The sequence below is a fragment of the Chiloscyllium plagiosum genome, unplaced genomic scaffold, assembly GCF_037043375.1.
Source record: "Chiloscyllium plagiosum isolate Xiang-an unplaced genomic scaffold, Cpla_swu_hap1 HiC_scaffold_25, whole genome shotgun sequence".
In the NCBI taxonomy this organism is placed as follows: domain Eukaryota; kingdom Metazoa; phylum Chordata; class Chondrichthyes; order Orectolobiformes; family Hemiscylliidae; genus Chiloscyllium; species Chiloscyllium plagiosum.
This window is the reverse complement of record NW_028270163.1, coordinates 27,096,237-27,116,713: the sequence shown is the minus strand read 5'-3', so window position 1 is coordinate 27,116,713 and position 20,477 is coordinate 27,096,237. Positions and strand designations below refer to the sequence as shown.

General features: G+C 43.7%; 1 protein-coding gene across 2 annotated transcripts in view; it reads left to right on the top strand.

Annotated features, from left to right (window-relative positions):
• The window catches only part of uts2r1 (urotensin 2 receptor 1), a 31,303-nt gene extending 11,545 nt beyond the window's left edge, over positions 1–19,758 (top strand). Inside the window, exon 2 of one of the 2 annotated variants that reach the window (XM_043714607.2) lies at positions 15,922–19,758. The gene's annotated coding sequence lies outside the window, so the exon portion shown is untranslated. Of the gene's footprint in view, positions 1–210; positions 337–15,921 lie in introns of those variants that run through there. The other variant, XM_043714608.2, reaches the window with a different exon arrangement.
• Positions 19,759–20,477: the final 719 nt, after the last annotated feature.

The window sequence follows — 20,477 nt, the reverse complement described above, 5'->3', positions numbered from 1 at the left end:
GTTTCTGGTCAATAGTAACTGCCAGAATGTTGATAGTCCGGGGTTCAGTGATGATCGTGCCATTGAATGGTAAGGGGAGAAGGGGAGATGATTAGGATCCCTAGTGTTGATAATGGCATTGCCTGACACTTATATGGCATGAATGTTATGTTTCATTTATCAGCCCAAGCTGGGAGTTATTCACATCTAGATACATCTGAACTGTTTCAGAATCTGAGGAATCATGAGCAGAGCTGAACATTGTGCAATCGTCAGTGCACACCCCAATGTCTGAACAAATGATGGAATGAAGATCATTGTGAATGAGATTGGGATGAGGAAACTGTTCTGAGGAACTCCTGCTGAGATGTCTTGGGACTGAGATGATTGGCCACCAACAACCACAATCATCCTCATTTATGCTGTTTCGTGGAGAGTTTCCCTCTGATTCCCATTGACTTCAATTTTATGAGGTTGCCTTGATGCATACAAGTTTAATCCCTACTTATTGATATTATGGACAGTCACTCTCACCTCCCTTTTTGAGTTCACCTTTTCTCATGCATACTTATGCTAAGGCTGTGATGTGATCAAGAATCAAATGGCCATGGGGCAACCCAAACTGAGTGTCAGTGAGCAGCTAATTGCTACACATGTTACTTGATGGCACTGTCAGTGATGTCTTCTGTCATATGAGCATGTGATACCACCACCACCAATATGTGGTTGAGTACATCATTGCCACTGTCCCTTTTTCTGAATGGGCCTATAGAGCCAAGTGACTCTAAAGTAGTGGGGTTAAATCCATAGGTATTCTAATGAGGAGAGGCTATTGTCTTAAACAATATGTAGTCTATTGCACAATAGGAATCAGCCTTGACTTACATTAGTAAAGTCGACATTGTTACTTTGACAAATGGGAGACACAGGTCCAACCTTTTCAAGATCTTAAGTTGTCCTGTCATTCTCCTCATGTCATCATCAGATCAAGTGGAGCTAAATGCAGTCTTCAGCATTAATCTTTTCAGAACTTTACCTTATACAACACTTTCCATCACTTTGCTGAGGTTTAGATAGGAGGCTGATGAAACAGTAACTGTTGAATTGAATTAGACCTTTTTTTGTAGACAGGGCACATTAGGAAAAATGTTCACATTGTCAGATAGCTGCCAGCGCCGTAGTGATACGGGACCTTTTATCGCAGGAGGTGTCGAGCTCTGGAACTCAAATTTCAGTACTATGTCATCAGGGCCCATAGACTTCGTAGTTTAGATTAGATTCCCTACAGTGTGGAAACAGGCCCTTCGGCCGAACACGTCCATACCGATCCTCCAAAGAGTAACCCACCCAGACCCATTCCCCTCTGACCAATGCACCTAACACTATGGGCAATTTAACATGACCAGTCCACCTGACCTGCACATCTTTGGACTAGTACTGGTAGTATCCAGTGCTATCAGCTGTTTCCTAATTGTGTGGAATGAAATTAATTGGCTGAAGACTGGTGTTTGTAATAATATGGATGTCCAACAGAAGCTGAGATGAATCATCCACTGAGTAATTCTGGCTAAAGAGAGTGACAAATACTTCAGCTTTGTCTTTTGGACTGATGTGCTGGGCTCCCCCATCATTGAGGATGGGGATACTTGTGGACTCTCTTCCTCCAGTTAGTTGTTTAATTATCTATCACCATTCACAACTTAATGGAGTAGGATCTGTAAGTTAGCTTTGTCCATCACATAATTTTACGCACACTGCAATTTAACATGCAAGCAGTCCTTATTTAATTCTATTACAACTGAATAAACTAAAAACTCACAGTCAGTACCTGCTTGGGGAAATCTCAGTTAAATGTCATTGCAGAATTTCTTATTTGAACTATTAAAATAAGTTTTTGATACAAGTGGAACTAATCTACAAGTGATTAAATCTTCCCTTTTCATATTGCAATATGGGGAAAAAAGAGCACAAAGAGATATACAAGGAAACGAATCCATTAGAATTCATTTTTCGAATCCCAATCTCACTTACGGAATCACATTTTTTCCGAGCGCAATTTATACCAAATGACTGACATTTCAAAAATTTCCATGTAGGGCAAAATTTAGGGAACTTGCTCTATAATTATGCTGGAAAGTTCCAAGAAATTCCTGACCAACTCTTAAAGGCATATTTTTAAATGTTCAAACTGATACGTAATCAAAGTAGACAAATAGATCATTGGTATAAAAAAGCTGGGAAGTGGCAGTCACATCTGGGGAGTTCCCTTTATTAGAATCTTCTTATATTAAGCATGATTCCAAGCCATTAAGGACAGGAGTGTTTTGACTCAGGGACATTTCTGGAATGCATTCCAGGTGAAAGTTTAGAGGGGATAGTAAAGAAGATTAACAAGGAAATATCTCTACTTACAAGAAAAATTCCACTTATGTGATTCATCTTCAATTATTTCATTTGTTTTCAATATGAAAAATCGAGGTTTAAATAAGGTAATTATTTGAACACAAATTTGTCACAGCAACTGAAGATTTAAAGGCATGACAAGCTTGCAGCTTTTGAGGAAGTTACTTTAGGAATGGTCAGCTGAAAAAGTTAGTGTATTCCTCATGAGAAATCTCTTAGTCCTGCCAAAAGAGATAATGGTATGTATATCAACCTAGCAGATTAGACAACCACATTTTCTAGTCAGCAAAGGTCACTTTTCAGGCTGCATTTGGTGTATACATTCATTTTGGCAGCAAGAACAAAAACAAAGCATACTTTCTAAACAGAGAGATATTGACAGAGAGAACTGGGTTTATGAATCACAAAAGGTAAGTATACAGGTTCAGTTCATAATTAATAAAACTAACAGAATGTTAACATTTATTGTGATGAGAATTGAATACATACAATGTTGGGGTGATTAAGCTTCAGTTACATAGAACACTGATATGACCACATCTGTAGTATAGTGCAGAGTATTGGCAGCCATATTTAATGAAGGGTTGCGAGAATAATACCTAAAATAAGTGGATTATTTTGAGGAGAGGTTAAGCAGGCTGGGCTTGCATCTGCTGGAGTTAAAGAGAGGTGATTTGATTGAAATGTAAAATTCTGAGGCGTCATGATGGGATACATGCATGGAAGAATCTAGAACTAAGGGTCACTGCTTAAAAATTAGGAGTGACCAAGTTAAGATAACGTTCTGAGGAACATTAACTCTGATTTCTCTCCACAGATGCTGCCAGAACTGCTGAGCTTTTCTAGCAATCTCTATTTTTGTTTCCAAAAAAAGAAATATGTTTGATATTTTTTCTCTCATTGGTTGGCGAGTCTTTGGAACTCTGTTCCTGAAAAGGTGATAGAAGCAAAGTCAGCATTTTTAAAGCAGATGTTTGTAGGTTTTTGCTAAGTAAGGGGCTAAAATATTACTGGGATAGACAGGAATGAGGATTTAAGGTACAGTCAGATTAGCCATGATATTATTAAATGGTAGAACAGGAATAAGGGGCTGAATGGTCTTCCTCTGCTTCTTATTCATATGAATATTTATTTGTATAAAGTGACCTGTCTTTTCTGCTAAGAAATGCTACACTTTAACCATAGAAATTCAAGATATACACAGTATATCATGTATAAGACAGTACATGGGATTAATCAGCAATAGGGGTTCTGTTCCCAGAATGATAGATAGGAGTTTAAGACATCAGACAATGCATGGTGAACAGCTAAGAGAGGAGCATTTTCAGACAAAAAGAATAAAGGAGGAATCTGGTTTCAAGATAAATGTTGTGACACTTATTAACTCGTCAAATAAATTATCTGCAGTGAGGGTATTTGATATTAAGTTAGGATAAATGATTGGAGAATGGAAGAAGAAGGAATATATCTTGAAGAAGTTGATCAAGGTCAAATAACAGATGAGAAGAGGGACCAACAATTGGCCTGAACTTGAGAAGAATGTCTGAATGAGCCCTTGAAAATATCTGAATAATTACATCACCCCAGAAACACAATGTGTAAATAAAACCTCAAATCCACCAGGAATGTCAGAGGAACAATGAATTGGTCTAATCAGTTCATGGAATGAAAATTTCTGTTGCTGTGGCAGAAGATCAAGATTGCCCAGAGATTACTAAGAGACCTCAATGGCAAAGGATCAGTTTTCAATTCATTGTTACACAACAGCAAAAAGTATCCATGTCACTTCAACAACATTTTTGAAAGACTCATGAATTTCCATAAAACCCAGCTGCTTAACTGTGGAATGGAAACATTCAAATACAGTTCTGGTAAGTGCTGTGTTGGTTGTGCTTCTGAAGGGGTTACTGTTCACGTCACAAGATTCCACTTATTCTACTGATGTTGCACACAGTTAGTGAGTGGTGACAAGGCGTTCTACTCTCGCTTTTGGAGGGAGCAGATTTATCTGCACCAGCTCCCTAATGTCCTAGTAATTATGTCCAAGCAAATCTAGGTGTACTTACTGATTTTGTGCAGTAAACCCTCTGCTTATCTAAGAATAGAAATTGACATCTGATCATTCAAAAAATGTAAAATATCTAATTCAATGGATGGAAATAGTGGCTATTATGAAAGAAGAGTTCTAAAATTATGAGGGCCAAATTTGACTCATAGTGGGATACATATAATGATTCCATAGCCAAAGTGGTTTAATGACTATGATTAACTCTTTGTGTTGAATGTTGAAGGCAGTGCATTTTTCATTTTTTTAAATATTTAGATTGTGGTTGAGCATCTGCATGTAAATTCAATACAACATGTTACATGGATTAATTTTAATTCCTAATGTTACGATTTTTCCATATTTCAAAATGGTGAACACCTATGTCAGCACAGGCAGTTCACATTTTATACTCAATGTATACATTGATGCCTTATTTTTGGAAGGACCTTTTAATATTTTGAAGGTTGATTTATACATCGTGATATATGATAAATATCCTCATAAACAGTTATGGAAATCTTACAATCCCATGTATTTAAGATTACTGATGCAGTAAAATATAATTTCCATACTTGAACTAACCTGTGTGCTTATAAATTATATTATTAGAATTATTACTGAGGATTTAATTGCAAAACCGAAGTGAAAACACCTTAATCATTTCCAACAGTAGCCGGATGTTTCCTGATTTTTTTTAAGATGATGGCAACAAGTATGTTAATAGTTCACTGCATGATTCAGTGGGTTGCTTGCACAGTGTTTGTCGGAATATTTTCATGATAGCTTGCAGACCTCAAAGCAGTGTAATGGTGAGCCAAACGCAATGCCATAAACATGGAAATGGTGAGAAAAGATTCACAGCAGCATATATTTATTTTAGTGATGTGAGTGAATGAGAATATCAATATATGCATGAATAACAGCAATGAATGTGCCTATCGGTCAGCTTAAACATATCACTATTTGCTAAAGTACTCAAAAGAATGAAAACTAGGAAGATTTACACCAAAACATATACAGGCACAGTTGAACAAGGGAACAGAAGTTTGACGAAAGAGAAATGGGTTGGAACTTCCCTTTGGGTTTGAAAAGCAAGACTTGCATACTTTTTGATTTGCAAACTGCACATACCTTAGGAACAAAAACCTCTCAAGATATAATAAAAGCCTCAGTATCATTGATATGAAACAGAATTCATTCTTGCAAGAATAACCATTGTAATATCTGTAATCCTGCTGTTAGTACCATTTCTCAGATGAACGATATGCCTGTTGTGCTGAAATCAATTAGCACTGTCTTCAAAACCATTGGCCACTATCTGAAAAACGAAGAACAGAAGATCTTCAATACAATTTAGATTGATTGCTTGTCAATCAAAATAAAGGTAGACAAACTGGAGTTTAGAAGAACACAGCAGGACAGGCAGTATTAGGAGGCTGGAGGAACACAGCAAGGCAGGCTGTATCAGGAGGCTGGAGGAACACAGCAAGGCAGGCAGCATCAGGAGGTTGGGGGAACACAGCAAGGCAGGCTGTGTCAGGAGGTGGAGAAGTCGATATTTCGGGTGTAACCCTTCTTCAGGTCCTGTCCCCACCCTCCAGATGCTGCCTGCTTTGCTGTGTTCCTCCAGCCTCCTAATGCTGCCTGCCTTGCTGTGTTCCTCCAGCCTCCTGATGCTGCCTGCCTTGCTGTGTTCCTCCACCCTCCAGATGCTGCCTGCCTTGCTGTGTTCCCCCACCCTCCTGATACTGCCTGCCTTGCTGTGTTCCTCCAGCCTCCTGACGCAGGCTGCCTTGCTGTGTTCCACCAGCCTCCTGATGCTGCCTGCCTTGCTGTGTTATTCCACCCTCCTGATGCTGCCTGCCTTGCTGTGTTCTTCCAGCCTCCTGATGCTGCCTGCCTTGCTGTGTTCCTCCAGCCTCCTGATGCTGCCTGTCTTGCTGTGTTCTTTAGCCTCCTGATGCTGCCAGCCTTGTTGTGTTATTCCAGCCTCCTGACGTTACCTGCCTTGCTCTGTTCTTCCAGCCTCCTGATGCTGCCTGCCTTGTTGTGTTCCCCGAGCCTCCTGATGCTGCCTGCCTTGTTGTGTTATTCCAGCCTCCTGAGGTTACCTGCCTTGCTGTGTTCCACCAGTCTCCTGATGCTGCCTGTCTTGCTGTGTTCCACCAGCCTCCTGGTACTGCCTGCCTTGCAGTGTTCCTCCAGCCTCCTGATGCTGCCTGCCTTGCAGTGTTCCTCCAGCCTCCTGGTACTGCCTGCCTTGCTGTGTTCCTCCAGCCTCCTGGTACTGCCTGCCTTGCAGTGTTCCTCCAGCCTCCTGATGCTGCCTGCCTTGCTGTGTTCCCCCAGCCCCCTGATGCTGCCTGCCTTGCTTTGTTCCCCTACCCTCTAGATGCTGCCTGCCTTGCTGTGTTCCTCCAGCCTCCTGATGCTGCCTGTCTTGCTTTGTTCTGCCAGCCTCCTGATAGTGCCTGCCTTGCTGTGCTATTCCACCCTCCTGATAGTGCCTGCCTTGCTGTGCTATTCCACCCTCCTGATAGTGCCTGCCTTGCTATGTTATTCCAGCCTCCTGATGCTGTCTGCCTTGTTGTATTATTCCAGCCTCCTGTGGCAACCTGCCTTGATGTGTTCTTCCAGCCTCCTGATGCTGCCTGCCTTGCTGTGTTCCTCCAGCCTCCTGATGCTGCCTGCCTTGATGTGTTCCTCCAGCCTCCTGATGCTGCCTGCCTTGCTGTGTTCCTCCAGCCTCCTGATGCTGCCTGCCTTGCTGTCTTCCTCCAGCCTCCTGATGCTGCCTGCCTTGATGTGTTCTTCCAGCCTCCTGATGCTGCCTGCCTTGCTGTGTTCCCCCAGACTCCGGATGCTGCCTGCCTTGATGTGTTCCTCCAGCCTCCTGATGCTGCCTGTCTTGCTGTGTTCCCCCAGCCCCCTGAATGCTGCCTGCCTTGCTGTGTTCCCCCAGCCTCCTGATGCTGTCTGCCTTGCTGTGCTCCTCCAGACCCCTGATGCTGCCTGCCTTGCTGTGTTCCCCCAGCCCCCTGAATGCTGCCTGCCTTGCTGTGTTCCCCTACCCTCTAGATGCTGCCTGCCTTGCTGTGTTCTTCCAGCCTCCAGATGCTGCCTGCCTTGCTGTGTTCCTCCAGCATCCTGATGCTGCCTGCCTTGCTGTGTTCCTCCAGCCTCCTGATGCTGCCTGCCTTGCTGTGTTATTCCAGCCTCCTGATGCTGTCTGCCTTGTTGTGTTATTCCAGCCTCCTGATGCTGCCTGCCTTGCTGTGTTTTTCCAGCCTCCTGATGCTGCCTGCCTTGCAGTGTTCTTCCAGCCTCCATATACTGCCGGCCTTGCTGTGTTCTTCCAGCCCCCTGACGCTGCCTGCCTTGCTATGTTCCTCCAGCCTCCATACACTGCCTGCCTTGCTGTGTTCCTCCACTCCCCTGATGCTGCCTGCATTGCTGTGTTCCACCACCCTCCAGATGCTGCCTGCCTTACTGTGTTCCTCCAGCCTCCTGATGCTGCCTGCCTTGCTGTGTTCCCCCACCCTCTTGATGCTGCCTGTCTTGCTGTGTTCCCCCACCCTCCTGATGATGCCTGCCTTGCTTTGTTCCCCCACCCTCCAGATTCTGCCTGCCTTGCTGTGTTCCTCTCCCTCCTGATGCTGCCTGCCTTGCTGCGTTCCCCCACCCTCCTGATGCTGCCTGCCTTGCTGTGTTCCCCCACCCTCCTGATGTTGCCTGCCTTGCTGTGTTCCCCCACCCTCCTGATGCTGCCTGCCTTGCTGTGTTCCTCTCCCTCCTGATGCTGCCTGCCTTGCTGTGTTCCTCCACCCTCCTGATGCTGCCTGCCTTGCTGTGTTCCTCCACCCTCCTGATGCTGCCTGCCTTGCTGTGTTCCTCCACCCTCCTGATGCTGCCTGCCTTGCTGTGTTCCTCCACCCTCCTGATGCTGCCTGCCTTGCTGTGTTCCTCCACCCTCCTGATGCTGCCTGCCTTGCTGTGTTCCTCTCCCTCCTGATGCTGCCTGCCTTGCTGTGTTCCCCCACCCTCCAGATTCTGCCTGCCTTGCTGTGTTCCTCTCCCTCCTGATGCTGCCTGCCTTGCTGTGTTCCCCCACCCTCCTGATGCTGCCTGCCTTGCTGTGTTCCTCCACCCTCCTGATGCTGCCTGCCTTACTGTGTTCCTCCACCCTCCTGATGCTGCCTGCCTTGCTGTGTTCTTCCAGCCTCCTGATGCTGCCTGCCTTGCTATGTTCTTCCAGCCTCCTGATGCTGCCTGCCTTGCTATGTTCTTCCTCCCTCCTGATACTGCCTGCCTTGCTGTGTTCTTCCAGCCTCCTGATGCTGCCTGCCTTGCTGTGTTCTTCCTCCCTCCTGATGCTGCCTGCCTTGCTGTGTTCTTCCTCCCTCCTGATGCTGCCTGCCTTGCTGTGTTCTTCCAGCCTCCTGATACTGCCTGCCTTGCTGTGTTCCTCCAGCCTCCTGATGCTAACTGCCTTGCTCTATTCTTCCAGCCTCCTGATGCTGCCTGCCTTGCTGTGTTCTTCCTCCCTCCTGATGCTGCCTGCCTTGCTGTGTTCTTCCTCCCTCCTGATGCTGCCTGCCTTGCTGTGTTCTTCCTCCCTCCTGATGCTGCCTGCCTTGCTGTGTTCCTCCAGCCTCCTGATGCTGCCTGCCTTGCTGTGTTCTTCCAGCCTCCTGATACTGCCTGCCTTGCAGTGTTCCTCCAGCCTCCTGATACTGCCTGCCTTGCAGTGTTCCTCCAGCCTCCTGGTACTGCCTGCCTTGCAGTGTTCCTCCAGCCTCCTGGTACTGCCTGCCTTGCAGTGTTCCTCCAGCCTCCTGATACTGCGTGCCTTGCTGTGTTCCTCCAGCCTCCTGGTACTGCCTGCGTTGCTGTGTTCCTCCAGCCTCCTGATGCTACCTGCCTTGCTCTATTCTTCCAGCCTCCTGATGCTACCTGCCTTGCTGTGTTCCTCCAGCCTCCTGGTACTGCCTGCCTTGCAGTGTTCCTCCAGCCTCCTGGTACTACCTGCCTTGCAGTGTTCCTCCAGCCTCCTGGTACTGCCTGCCTTGCAGTGTTCCTCCAGCCTCCTGGTACTGCCTGCCTTGCAGTGTTCCTCCAGCCTCCTGGTACTGCCTGCCTTGCAGTGTTCCTCCAGCCTCCTGGTACTGCCTGCCTTGCAGTGTTCCTCCAGCCTCCTGGTACTGCCTGCCTTGCAGTGTTCCTCCAGCCTCCTGGTACTGCCTGCCTTGCAGTGTTCCTCCAGCCTCCTGGTACTGCCTGCCTTGCAGTGTTCCTCCAGCCTCCTGGTACTGCCTGCATTGCAGTGTTCCTCCAGCCTCCTGGTACTGCCTGCCTTGCAGTGTTCCTCCAGCCTCCTGGTACTGCCTGCCTTGCAGTGTTCCTCCAGCCTCCTGGTACTGCCTGCCTTGCAGTGTTCCTCCAGCCTCCTGGTACTGCCTGCCTTGCAGTGTTCCTCCAGCCTCCTGGTACTGCCTGCCTTGCAGTGTTCCTCCAGCCTCCTGGTACTGCCTGCCTTGCAGTGTTCCTCCAGCCTCCTGGTACTGCCTGCCTTGCAGTGTTCCTCCAGCCTCCTGGTACTGCCTGCCTTGCAGTGTTCCTCCAGCCTCCTGGTACTGCCTGCCTTGCAGTGTTCCTCCAGCCTCCTGGTACTGCCTGCCTTGCTGTATTCCTCCAGTCTCCTGCCTGTCTACCTTTAATTTCAGCATCTGCAGGGTTTTTTTGTCTCGAATCAAAATAAGGGAGCAGAGAATTTGATTTTTTTTCCAGAATAGATTATCTTTCAACTTTTTAGCCACAATGAGAGCACTAGGTGGCATTTTTTGTACATCAGCATCACGTTTTTATTTTACCCAATCAGAGTCATTTAAATATATAGTACAAAAGATGAAGTCATAACATCATAGGGTGTTTGGAACATTTTTTCCCTGCACAGTGGTGCTTTGTTGATTGAAAAAGTACTGTAATGCATACAAACAATATAGAGTAGGTTCGCCAATTTAAGGGTCAACTTAGTTTAAAGTACATATCCCTATACTTCACTAAATTAAAAATACGTCTATGTTACAATTTAGCAACTGATAGTGATGTTTTAAATCATGAAAACATTTTACACTTATCATTCAGTATGTTCCAGATTGTTCAGCAGGTATGTCATTTTCTTCACAAACTCTCAAAGTTGTCATGATTTTAATGGACTTCCAATCCTTACATTTCCAGACCAAAGCGGTGTGTGGTAGAAAATCTGATTTAAAATGGGGAACCAAACCTTCATGGGGCAGTGTGTATTTTGACCTGGAGGCATTCTCATCACACAGAAAGATCAGATACAATGATGTAGGGTCCATAATAGGGCGGATGAGATTTCCTCCAAAAAAAAAATACAATTACCAAAAAAGCATCTTTGCATCCAGCTGAGAGTTCAACTCAATTTTTTTCTGAACTCATATTAGCAGGAGTGGGAGGAAGGGATATGGAGAGATTTCAGGAAGAAATTGCAGATCTGAGGGCCAAGGAAACTAATGGTGGAGCAAAGAAATTGAGAAAAGACAAAAGGTTAGAATGGGAGGAGAGCTAACATCTTGGGAAGTTGTAGAGCTGAAGGAGGATACACAGATACAAAGTGCAAACACCGTGTAGACTTTTGAAGATTGAGAATTTCAAATTAAGACATTCCTAGATGAGCAGTCAGTATGGATCAATGAGGATACGAGTGAATGGTATTTGATGTGAGTACATCCTTCAGATCATTAAAGCAATTTTCCATGCAACTGTGTTTCTGGGAATTGTGTGCCAGGAGTCATCCAGAGATAAGATCTTAAAAATCCAATCCCAAAGTATTTTATGCATGAACAGAAATACAATTATGTGGGAGTGTTGTCATTGGATGGTTAAAAAAAACATTCAGGTTGTGGATCCTGCTGTCTTCTGGACTCTGAGATCTCCCATGACCATATCCCAACTTCCACACATCAGGCCTTGTGAGAATACACACAACCCATTGTTAGCCACTAACAGTCCACATTAATAGCTATTCACCCTCTTAGCAAGATTGTTATCCAGTCCTTTGTTCTCTCTCTTTGGGCTCTATCCCCACCTATTGTTTACTCCTTACATCCTCCCACACCCTATCTTCTGCAGATAAAGTGACTATTTCTGAGCTACCATCAGTTTTGAGGAAGAGTCACTCAACCTGAAACATTAACCCTGATTTCTCTACACAGAGGCTTCCAGACCTGCTGAGTTTTTCCAGCAATTCCTGTTTCGGTGAAGTTGCTCTGCATGTTGGTGTGTTGCCTCCCAGGTGCCAGGTGATGTCTTGGATCGTATCTTTGGGGTCCTGAAGGGAGAGGGTGACCAGCCTCAAGTCGTTGTCTATGTAGGTACCAACGACATAGGTAGAAAGAGGGATAGGGATGTAAGGCAGGATTTCAGGGAGCTAGGGTGGAAGCTGAGAGCTAGAACAAACAGAGTTGTTATCTCTGGTTTGTTACCCGTGCCATGTGATAGTGAGGCAAGGAATAGGGAGAGATATCAGCTAAACACGTGGCTGCAAGGATGGTGCAGGAGGGAGGGTTTCAAGTTTTTGGATAATTGAAGCTCATTCTGGGGAAGGTGGGACTTGTACAAACAGGACGGTATTCACTTGAACCAGAGTGGTAATAATATCCTGGGTGGGAAATTTGCTGGTGCAATTCGGGTGGGTTTAAACTAGCTCAGCAGGGGGATGGGAACCTGAGGTGTCGTTGCAGTGCACGGGAAGATAAGAGTAGGGAGGACAGGGACAGGATTTCAGGGTCACAGGAATGTGCTGGCAGACATAAAACTGGCTTGAAGTGTGTCTACTTCAATGCCAGAAGTATCTGAAATAAGGTAGGTGAGCTTGCAGCATGGATAGGTACCTGGGACTTCGATGTTGTGGCCATTTCAGAGACTTGGTTAGAGCAGGGTGAGGAATGGATGTTGCAGACTCCAGGGTTTAGATCTTTCATTAAGGACAGGCAAGGTGGTAAAAGAGGGGGAGGTGTGGCCTTGTTAGTCAAAGATGGTATAACGGGTGGCTGAGAGAACTTTTGATGAGGACTCGTCCACTGAGGTAGTGTGTGCTGAGGTTAGAGACAGGAGAGGAGAGGTCACACTGCTTGGAGTTTTTTATAGGCCTCTGCAGAGTTCCATGGAGGTGGAAGAGAAAATTAGCAAATTATTCTGAGTAGGAGTGAAAGGTACAGGGTGGTCATTATGGGGGACTTTAACTTCCCCAACATGGGCTGGAAATGTTATAACTCTAGTACGTTGGATGGATCAGTCTTTGTCCAATGTGTACAGGAGGGTTTCCTGACACAGTATGTCGAAGGGCCGACAAGAGGGGAGGCCACACTGAATCTGATGCTTGGTAATGAACCAGGCCAGGTGTTTGATTTAGTTGTAGGGGAGCACTTGGGAGAGAGTGATCATAATTCAGTAACGTTTAGTTTAGTGATGGAAAGGGATAGGTACATGCCACAGGTCAAGAGTTATCAATGGGGCAAGGGCAATTATAATGCGATTAGGCAAGAATTAGGATGCATAGAATGGGGTAGCAAAATGCAGGGGATGCAGACAATGGAAATGTGGAGCTGGTTTAAGGAACAGATATTGAGTGTCCTTGATAGGTATGTCCCTGTCAGGCAGGGAGGAAGTGATAAGGTAAGGGAACCATGGTTTACAACAGAAATTGCATCTCTTGTTACGAAGAAGAAGGAGGCTTATGTGTTGATGAGGCAAGATGGTACAGATGAGGCGAAGGAGAGTTACAGGGCAGCTAGGAAGGATTTAAAGAGAGAGTTAAGAAGAGCAAAAAGAGGACACGAGCAGTCTTTAGCAAATAGAATAAAGGAGAATCCTAAAGCTTTCTATAGGTATGTGAGGAATAAAAGGATGATTAGGGTAGGAATAGGGCCAGTCAAAGACAGAAGTGGGAAGTTGAGTGTGGACCCTGTAGAGATCAGAGAGGTGCTAAACGAACATTTCTCATCGGTGTTCACTCAGGAAAAGGAGAATATTGTGGAGGAGAAGAATGAGGCACGAGATATTAGATTAGAAAGGATCGAGGTTAGTTATGCACAGGTGTTATCAATTCTAGAAGGAGTGAAAGTAGACAAGTCCCCTGGGCTGGATGGGATTTATCCGAAGATTCTCTGGGAAGCTAGGGAAGAGTTAGCAGAGCCGTTGGCTTTGATATTTGAGTTGTCATTATCTACCGATTTAATACCTGAGGATTGCAAATGCTGTGCCCTTGTTCAAGAAGGGCAGCAGAGATGGCCCTGGTAATTATAGACCAGTGAGCCTTACTTCTGTTGTAGGAAAGGTTTTGGAAAAGGTTATAAGAGATAAGATTTATAATCATCTAGCAAGCAACAATTTGATTTCAGATAGTCAACATGGTTTTGTCAAGGGCAGGTCATGTCTCACAAACTTCATTGAGTTTTTTGAGAAGGTGACCAAGCATGTAGATGAGGGTAGGGTTGTTGACGTGGTATGCATGGACTTCAGGAAAGCCTTTGATAGATTCCACATGGTAGGCTGATGGAGAAAATGTAGAGGCATGGAATTGAGGGTGATTTAGCAGTTTAGATTAGAAACTGGCTTTCTGAAAGAAGGCAGCGAGTGGTGGTTGATGGAAAATATTCAGCCTAGAGTCTGGTTACCAGTGCTGAAAATGTGTTGCTGGAAAAGCGCAGCAGGTCAGACAGCATCCAAGGAGCAGGAGAATCGATGTTTCGGGCATGAGCCCTTCTTCAGGAATTCCTGAAGAAGAGCTCATGCCCGAAATGTCGATTCTCCTGCTCCTTGGATGCTGCCTGACCTGCTGCGCTTTTCCAGCAACACATTTTCAGCTCTGGTCTCCAGCATCTGCAGTCCTCACTTTCTCCTAGTCCGGTTACCAGTGGTGTGCCACAAGGATCTGTTTTGGGACCACTGCTGTTTGTCACTTTTATAAATGACTTAGACACAGGCATAGGTGGATGGATTAGTAAATTTGCAGATGACACTAAAGTCGGTGGAGTAGTGGACAGTTTGGAAGAAGGTTACAGGTTGCAGGGGGACTTGGATAAACTGCAGAATTGGGCTGAGAGGTGGCAAATGAAGTTCAATGCAGCTAAATGTGAGGTGATGCACTTTGGGAAGAATAACAGGAAGGCAGAGTACTGGGTCAATGGAAAGATTCTTGGTAATGTGGATGTGCAGAGGGATCTTGGAGTCCATGTGCATAGATCCCTGAAAGTTGCCACCCAAGTGGATAGTGCTGTTAAGAAGGCATACGGTGTGTTAGGTTTCATTGGTAGAGAGATTGAGTTCCGGAGCCGTAATGTCATGCTACAACTATACAAAACGCTAGTGCAGCCACACTTGGAATATTGTGTACAGTTCTGGTCGCCCCATTACAGGAAGGATGTGGAAGCATTGGAAAAGGTGCAGAGGAGATTTACCAGGATGTTCCCTGGTCTGGAGGGAAGATCTTATGAGGAAAGGCTGAGAGACTTGGGTCTGTTCTCATTGGAAAGAAGGCGGCTAAGGGGGGATTTGATAGAGACATACAAGATGATCAGAGAATTAGATAGGATAGACAGTGAAAGACTTTTTCCTAGGATGATGACGTCAGCTTGTACGAGAGGGCATAACTACAAATTGAGGGGTGATAGATTTTAAGACAGATGTCAGAGGCAGGTTCTTTACGCAGAGAGTGGTAAAGGCGTGGAATGCCCTACCTGCTAATGTAGTCAACTCAGCCACATTAGGGAGATTTAAACAATCCTTAGATAAGCACATGGATGATTTTGGGATAGCGTAGGGGGACGAGCTGAGAATAGTTCACAGGTCGGCGCAACATTGAGGGGCGAAGGGCCTGTTCTGCGCTGTATTGTTCTATGTTCTGTGTTCTATGAGGCAAAGTTTTCAAAATATTTTGTTATGTGGATCTGGAGATCTTCAGCTTCATCGTAATGTATACTCTGAAGAATTTTGTACCTGATTTTGAACCATTCCTTGATGTGCAGATATTATGAATGTGTGTTTGCAATTTGGGTATTCAGCAGAAAACTATGATAGTCAATAGAAAATATTGCAAAATACTTACAACACCAAAACAAGTTATTAAGACCAACAGATCCATGCTAATCCCAAACAAGCCTCCTCCCATTCCTCTTTATCTTAGTCCATCAGCACATCTTCCTATTCCATTCATACTCATGCTTTTCTTCTTTCAACTAGAATGTGTTTGTGAATTTTGCCTGAACTACTTCCTGATGTCGTGAAGACTGTTTCGAACTCTCTGTGAAAGATGTCCAATGAGATGCTACTTTCAGTAGCAATAACACTGACAGAGGAGACAGTTATTCAGAGATGTAATCCAGGAACAGAACTTGAATACATATGCAGAGAGAATGGAATTTGTTTAATGTTGTATTTATTGTGTTAATGTTATTATGTTGCAGAAAAAAATGAGGCACCATCTCTTGTCAAGGAGAAGAAAATTTGCTATTTCCAAGGAGCTACAATATCACCTTTTGAAACTTGATCCCTACTACTTTCCCTCTGAAGCTGAGGTCTTAGCACTTACATTGAAGGAAAGTGCGATCATGAGGATGGCAAATGGAAATATTTAAAACAAAAACTAAATTGTTCGGCCTCAGATAAAGCAAAACAAGCAGAATAGAAATGTTCCAACACTCAAAGCTGCCATTTTATAAATCTATAAACTGACATTTCCATATTGAACAGCTTTCTTGTGATCATCCTTAAAGAAATCTGCTTTTCATGTCTAAGGGAAAAAGAAACACATTCGATTCAAGTTGCTGTTGTGAATGCAAAAAGGAAGATTCTCTATTAATGCACAATGTTTACATAAATGCTTTGTCTACAGGGGAACTGCACTAGGGCAGAAATTGGTTTGGCCCAGTAAATTTGGGAACCAGACCAATACAGGGAATGATCTTTGCACTTGACAGTGAATGTCCATAGTTCCAAAGGCATTGGCCCTTGACATTCCTTGTAAGCAGTGAGCTGTGACCGCCTCTATCAGACACACTCTGATTTGATAATCAAGGCCACTACAATATGATCAGTTCAGATGCTAAGTCGACTTGTAGATTAATCTAGAAGTTTGGTTGAGTTGACAAACATTGAAAGGCAAAAATTTGCTTACAGCAAGCACAAGATTAGGTAAATCAAGGTGAATAAAAGTAAAAATAAAATCACAGTTTAGGTTACAGTGGAGGTAGAAAAGCTCACCTGAGTTTGCAATGCATGTACAAGTATTGCATAAATATCCTGAGACAAGTTGAGCATAAAAATGACAAAAGTTGAACAATGGCCATAGTCTTACTGTTCTGTGATGAAAGCTATATTTCCGATTAAAATGCTGGGCCTTCCAGAGTACTTCTCGGTGGTCGGTACATGTGCTAAGTCAAAAGCCTTCATATTCCTTTTCAGCCTGAATGACATTTGCTCAATCACAGACACTACGCATACAATTCCCTGTACCTCAATCCACCTTCACAAATTCACTAACATCTACAGTTTCTGTCTCATACCAAAGGCTGAAAATTTTGCCCTGTTCCTAGAAGTCATAGCTTTCCTTTCTATTCTCAGGGATGATACTTTGTTTCTCAATTCCAATTGTGGTATCTGTCAGTGCTCCCTCGGGGCTCAACTGGAACTACTGCCTAAGCATCAACAGATCCCAAGATCCTTCACAGACGTCCATGTCCCTTCTTGAAAATTATCCGACTCAGACCCTGAAATTCTCAATTGTTCCAAAACATTAATATTTTCTCGAGAACTTACAAACTACACTTACTCTCTGAGTGTTCACGTACTTATATAGTTCACTGCCTCAAAATGAATGCTCCAATCCCCAGGCGTCAGTACTTTCTAAGAACCACATTTTATCCAGACCCAGCTTCTCTCACTTAGCCAAAACTTATAATTACCCACTCTCTCTTTAAATTTGCGTGTGTTCCACCAGTTGCTAGATGAACTTTGCCTTCTCACTCTGGATCTTTAAAAAGGTAAGTGTCAGCAACTTATTACATGAATCAAGGTACATATGTCAGAGTGGTGCAGAGATACTGATAAAAATGTAATGAAGATCAAGGACTCACAGGTAAGGACAGAGGTACGCAAAGTCAGAAGTCACATGACACCAGGTTACAGGTTTTTTTTTAAATCACAAATTTTCAGAGTGCTGCCCCTTTGTCAGGTGAAGACTTTACCTGATGAAGGGGCAGCACTCTGAAAGGTTGTAATTTCAAATAAATCTGTTGGACTGTAACCTGGCGTCATGTGACCTTTGACTTTGTCCAAAGCCGGTACCTTCACGTCAGAGATACTCAAAGTGAAGAATGGGCGTGAATGAGAGAGATACTGAGAGAGATCAGTGGCAACTATGGAAGGAGAAAGTGAGAAAAAAAGAAAAAAAAAACAAACAAAAAATAATGGATATTTAAAGTAAGTCAGAATTTATGTGAGACAATTAGAGATTGAATGCATTGATTTACATGTTTGCTCCATCTGGAATGTGACATATGATCTCAAACATGTATTTCACAGACTCACACCATTTATTTGGTTTACAGGAGAAAAGCAAGTTTAAGAATGTTTTCATGGTTTACAATTCCTTACATGTTCTGTCCCAGCCATTGCACAAGGAAAAATAAAACTTTAATTCATATCAGCATAGATCCTGTGATGTATCTACACATTATAACAATTTCAGAAGGGATGTAATTGATAAAATTATCTTTTTTGTAAAATGGTAATCAAGCAGTATTTTTCTTGCACTTTGTAAAATTTTGTATGTCTCAAAGCACATAGACATGTATATGGGAAATACCATTGCATGAGATCATTGCCTTGCACATATTTAGAGTATTCTCACTGTTCAGAGGCAGAAAGACAAAAGCAAACTTATAATTTAATGTAGAGTAATGAGAACAAAGGCAACATTTTAAAGAAAACAAATCAAATAATATTTTGGTCAGCATTGTGTTTGTTTAGTTTAGATTAGATTAGATTACTTTACAGTGTGGAAACAGGCCCTTCGGACCAACAAGTCCACACCGACCCGCCGAAGCGCAACCCACCCATACCCCTACATTTACCCCTTACCTAACACTACGGACAATTTAACATGGCCAATTCACCTGACCTGCACATCTTTGGACTGTGGGAGGAAACCGGAGCACCCGGAGGAAACCCACGCAGACACGGGGAGAATGTGCAAACTCCACACAGTCAGTCGCCTGAGGCGGGAATTGAACCCAGGTCTCTGGCGCTGCGAGGCAGCAGTGCTAACCACTGTGCCACCGTGCCGCCCACTAATAATGTGTATCACCACAGTATCACCGAATGAACAAATAATTGAGTGGTTTAATCTGAAGGTCACCACATCTCAGATGAGGTGAGACCTTGAGAAGGAAGGATTGTTGGATTCAATTTTTGAAATGTGCTTCAGAGTTAGAGCAGTGGAATTCAAGTAGCTAACTTTATCTTGCCACAAGTATGCTTTACTGCTTACGAAACATTCATGCGGCCTGACCTTCAATTGCAATTTCACGTAAATAGCACTAATGCTTGTGTTTTCAAGCACACGTGGATATTAATGACCAGGTGAAGAGGATTGTTTTGGCTCCCTTCTTTACAAACTCCTTGACTGGCTGCAACAAAGTTTTATGCTCTTTTTAACACAAGACTGTATATCTCTCCAGTTAGAACGTTGTTAACTAATTTCTATGCAGCAGTAAGGAACCAATCTCAAGGTTTTCTTGAGTGAAAGAAAGCAATTTTGTTCCCTGCTAACCCTGATAAAAAAAAAACATGAAGCATAGACACACAGGTACAAAGTTAAAATGAGGTAGTGTCCACCATGAGGGGAACATGGAAGGAAATTAAAACTCTAAAGGTGTAAGGGTTTAACCTGAGGCCATAATTGTTTTCAAATGAGATTGTCGGTCATAGAGATTATTTGCTGTTCTTTGAATTCTTGCTGTTTTGATATTAGATTAGATTAGATTACATTACAGTGTGGAAACAGGCCCTTCGGCCCAACAAGTCCACACCGACCCGCCGTAGCGCAACCCACCCATACCCCTACATTTACTCCTTACCTAACACTACGGGCAATTTAGCATGGCCAGTTCACCTGACCTGCACATCTTTGGACTGTGGGAGGAAACCGGAGCACCCGGAGGAAACCCACGCAGACACGGGGAGAATGTGCAAACTCCACACAGTCAGTCGCCTGAGGCGGGAATTGAACCCGGGTCTCTGACGCTGTGAGGCAGCAGTGCTAACCACTGTGCCACTCATAAATTTTTTACTTTATTACTTTTATTATTTGTTACTTTATTAACAGGCACCTTTTCTTCTTGAGATGTAGAGAGAGAGAGAGTTCTCCAACCTTTCAGTTCTGTATCATTAGAATCTTTATACACTCTGTTAAACATTTCTTGAAATACAGGATTATTAGTGTAATTCCGTGACTGAGTTCATTATCCCCAAGCTTGATAATCTCAGGCGATGTTTTCATCTTCACCATGTGAACATCATCATCATGGTGGAAAACAAATATATGAGACGAGGTTCACACTTTTTGCAGGAGAGATTGACAGGCTTACTTGGCTGCATGTAGTCAGATGGTGCCTGAGGCCATTTTATGTAAGTATTTTTGTTCCTTTTTTTAAATCCTTTTAGTCCATGATGACCACAATGTTAAATCAATCAGTGTAATTTGAAAATCAATAGTCCATATTTTACATTATCTTGACAACAATTACAATGCGCTGAGAGCATAATGAATAGGAACAGATGTATACAAATTTGCCCTTTGAGACTGTTCCACCACTCAGTGAGATCATAATATTTTTGTCATTGATAAAAAAGAACGGAAGTAATTAAATTCTGCTTAAAGGTTATTATAACTGTAGCTGTTAGCTTTTCTGAGTAAGTTGTTCACATATCAACACCAGTTGTCAATGTTTATGACTTCAGG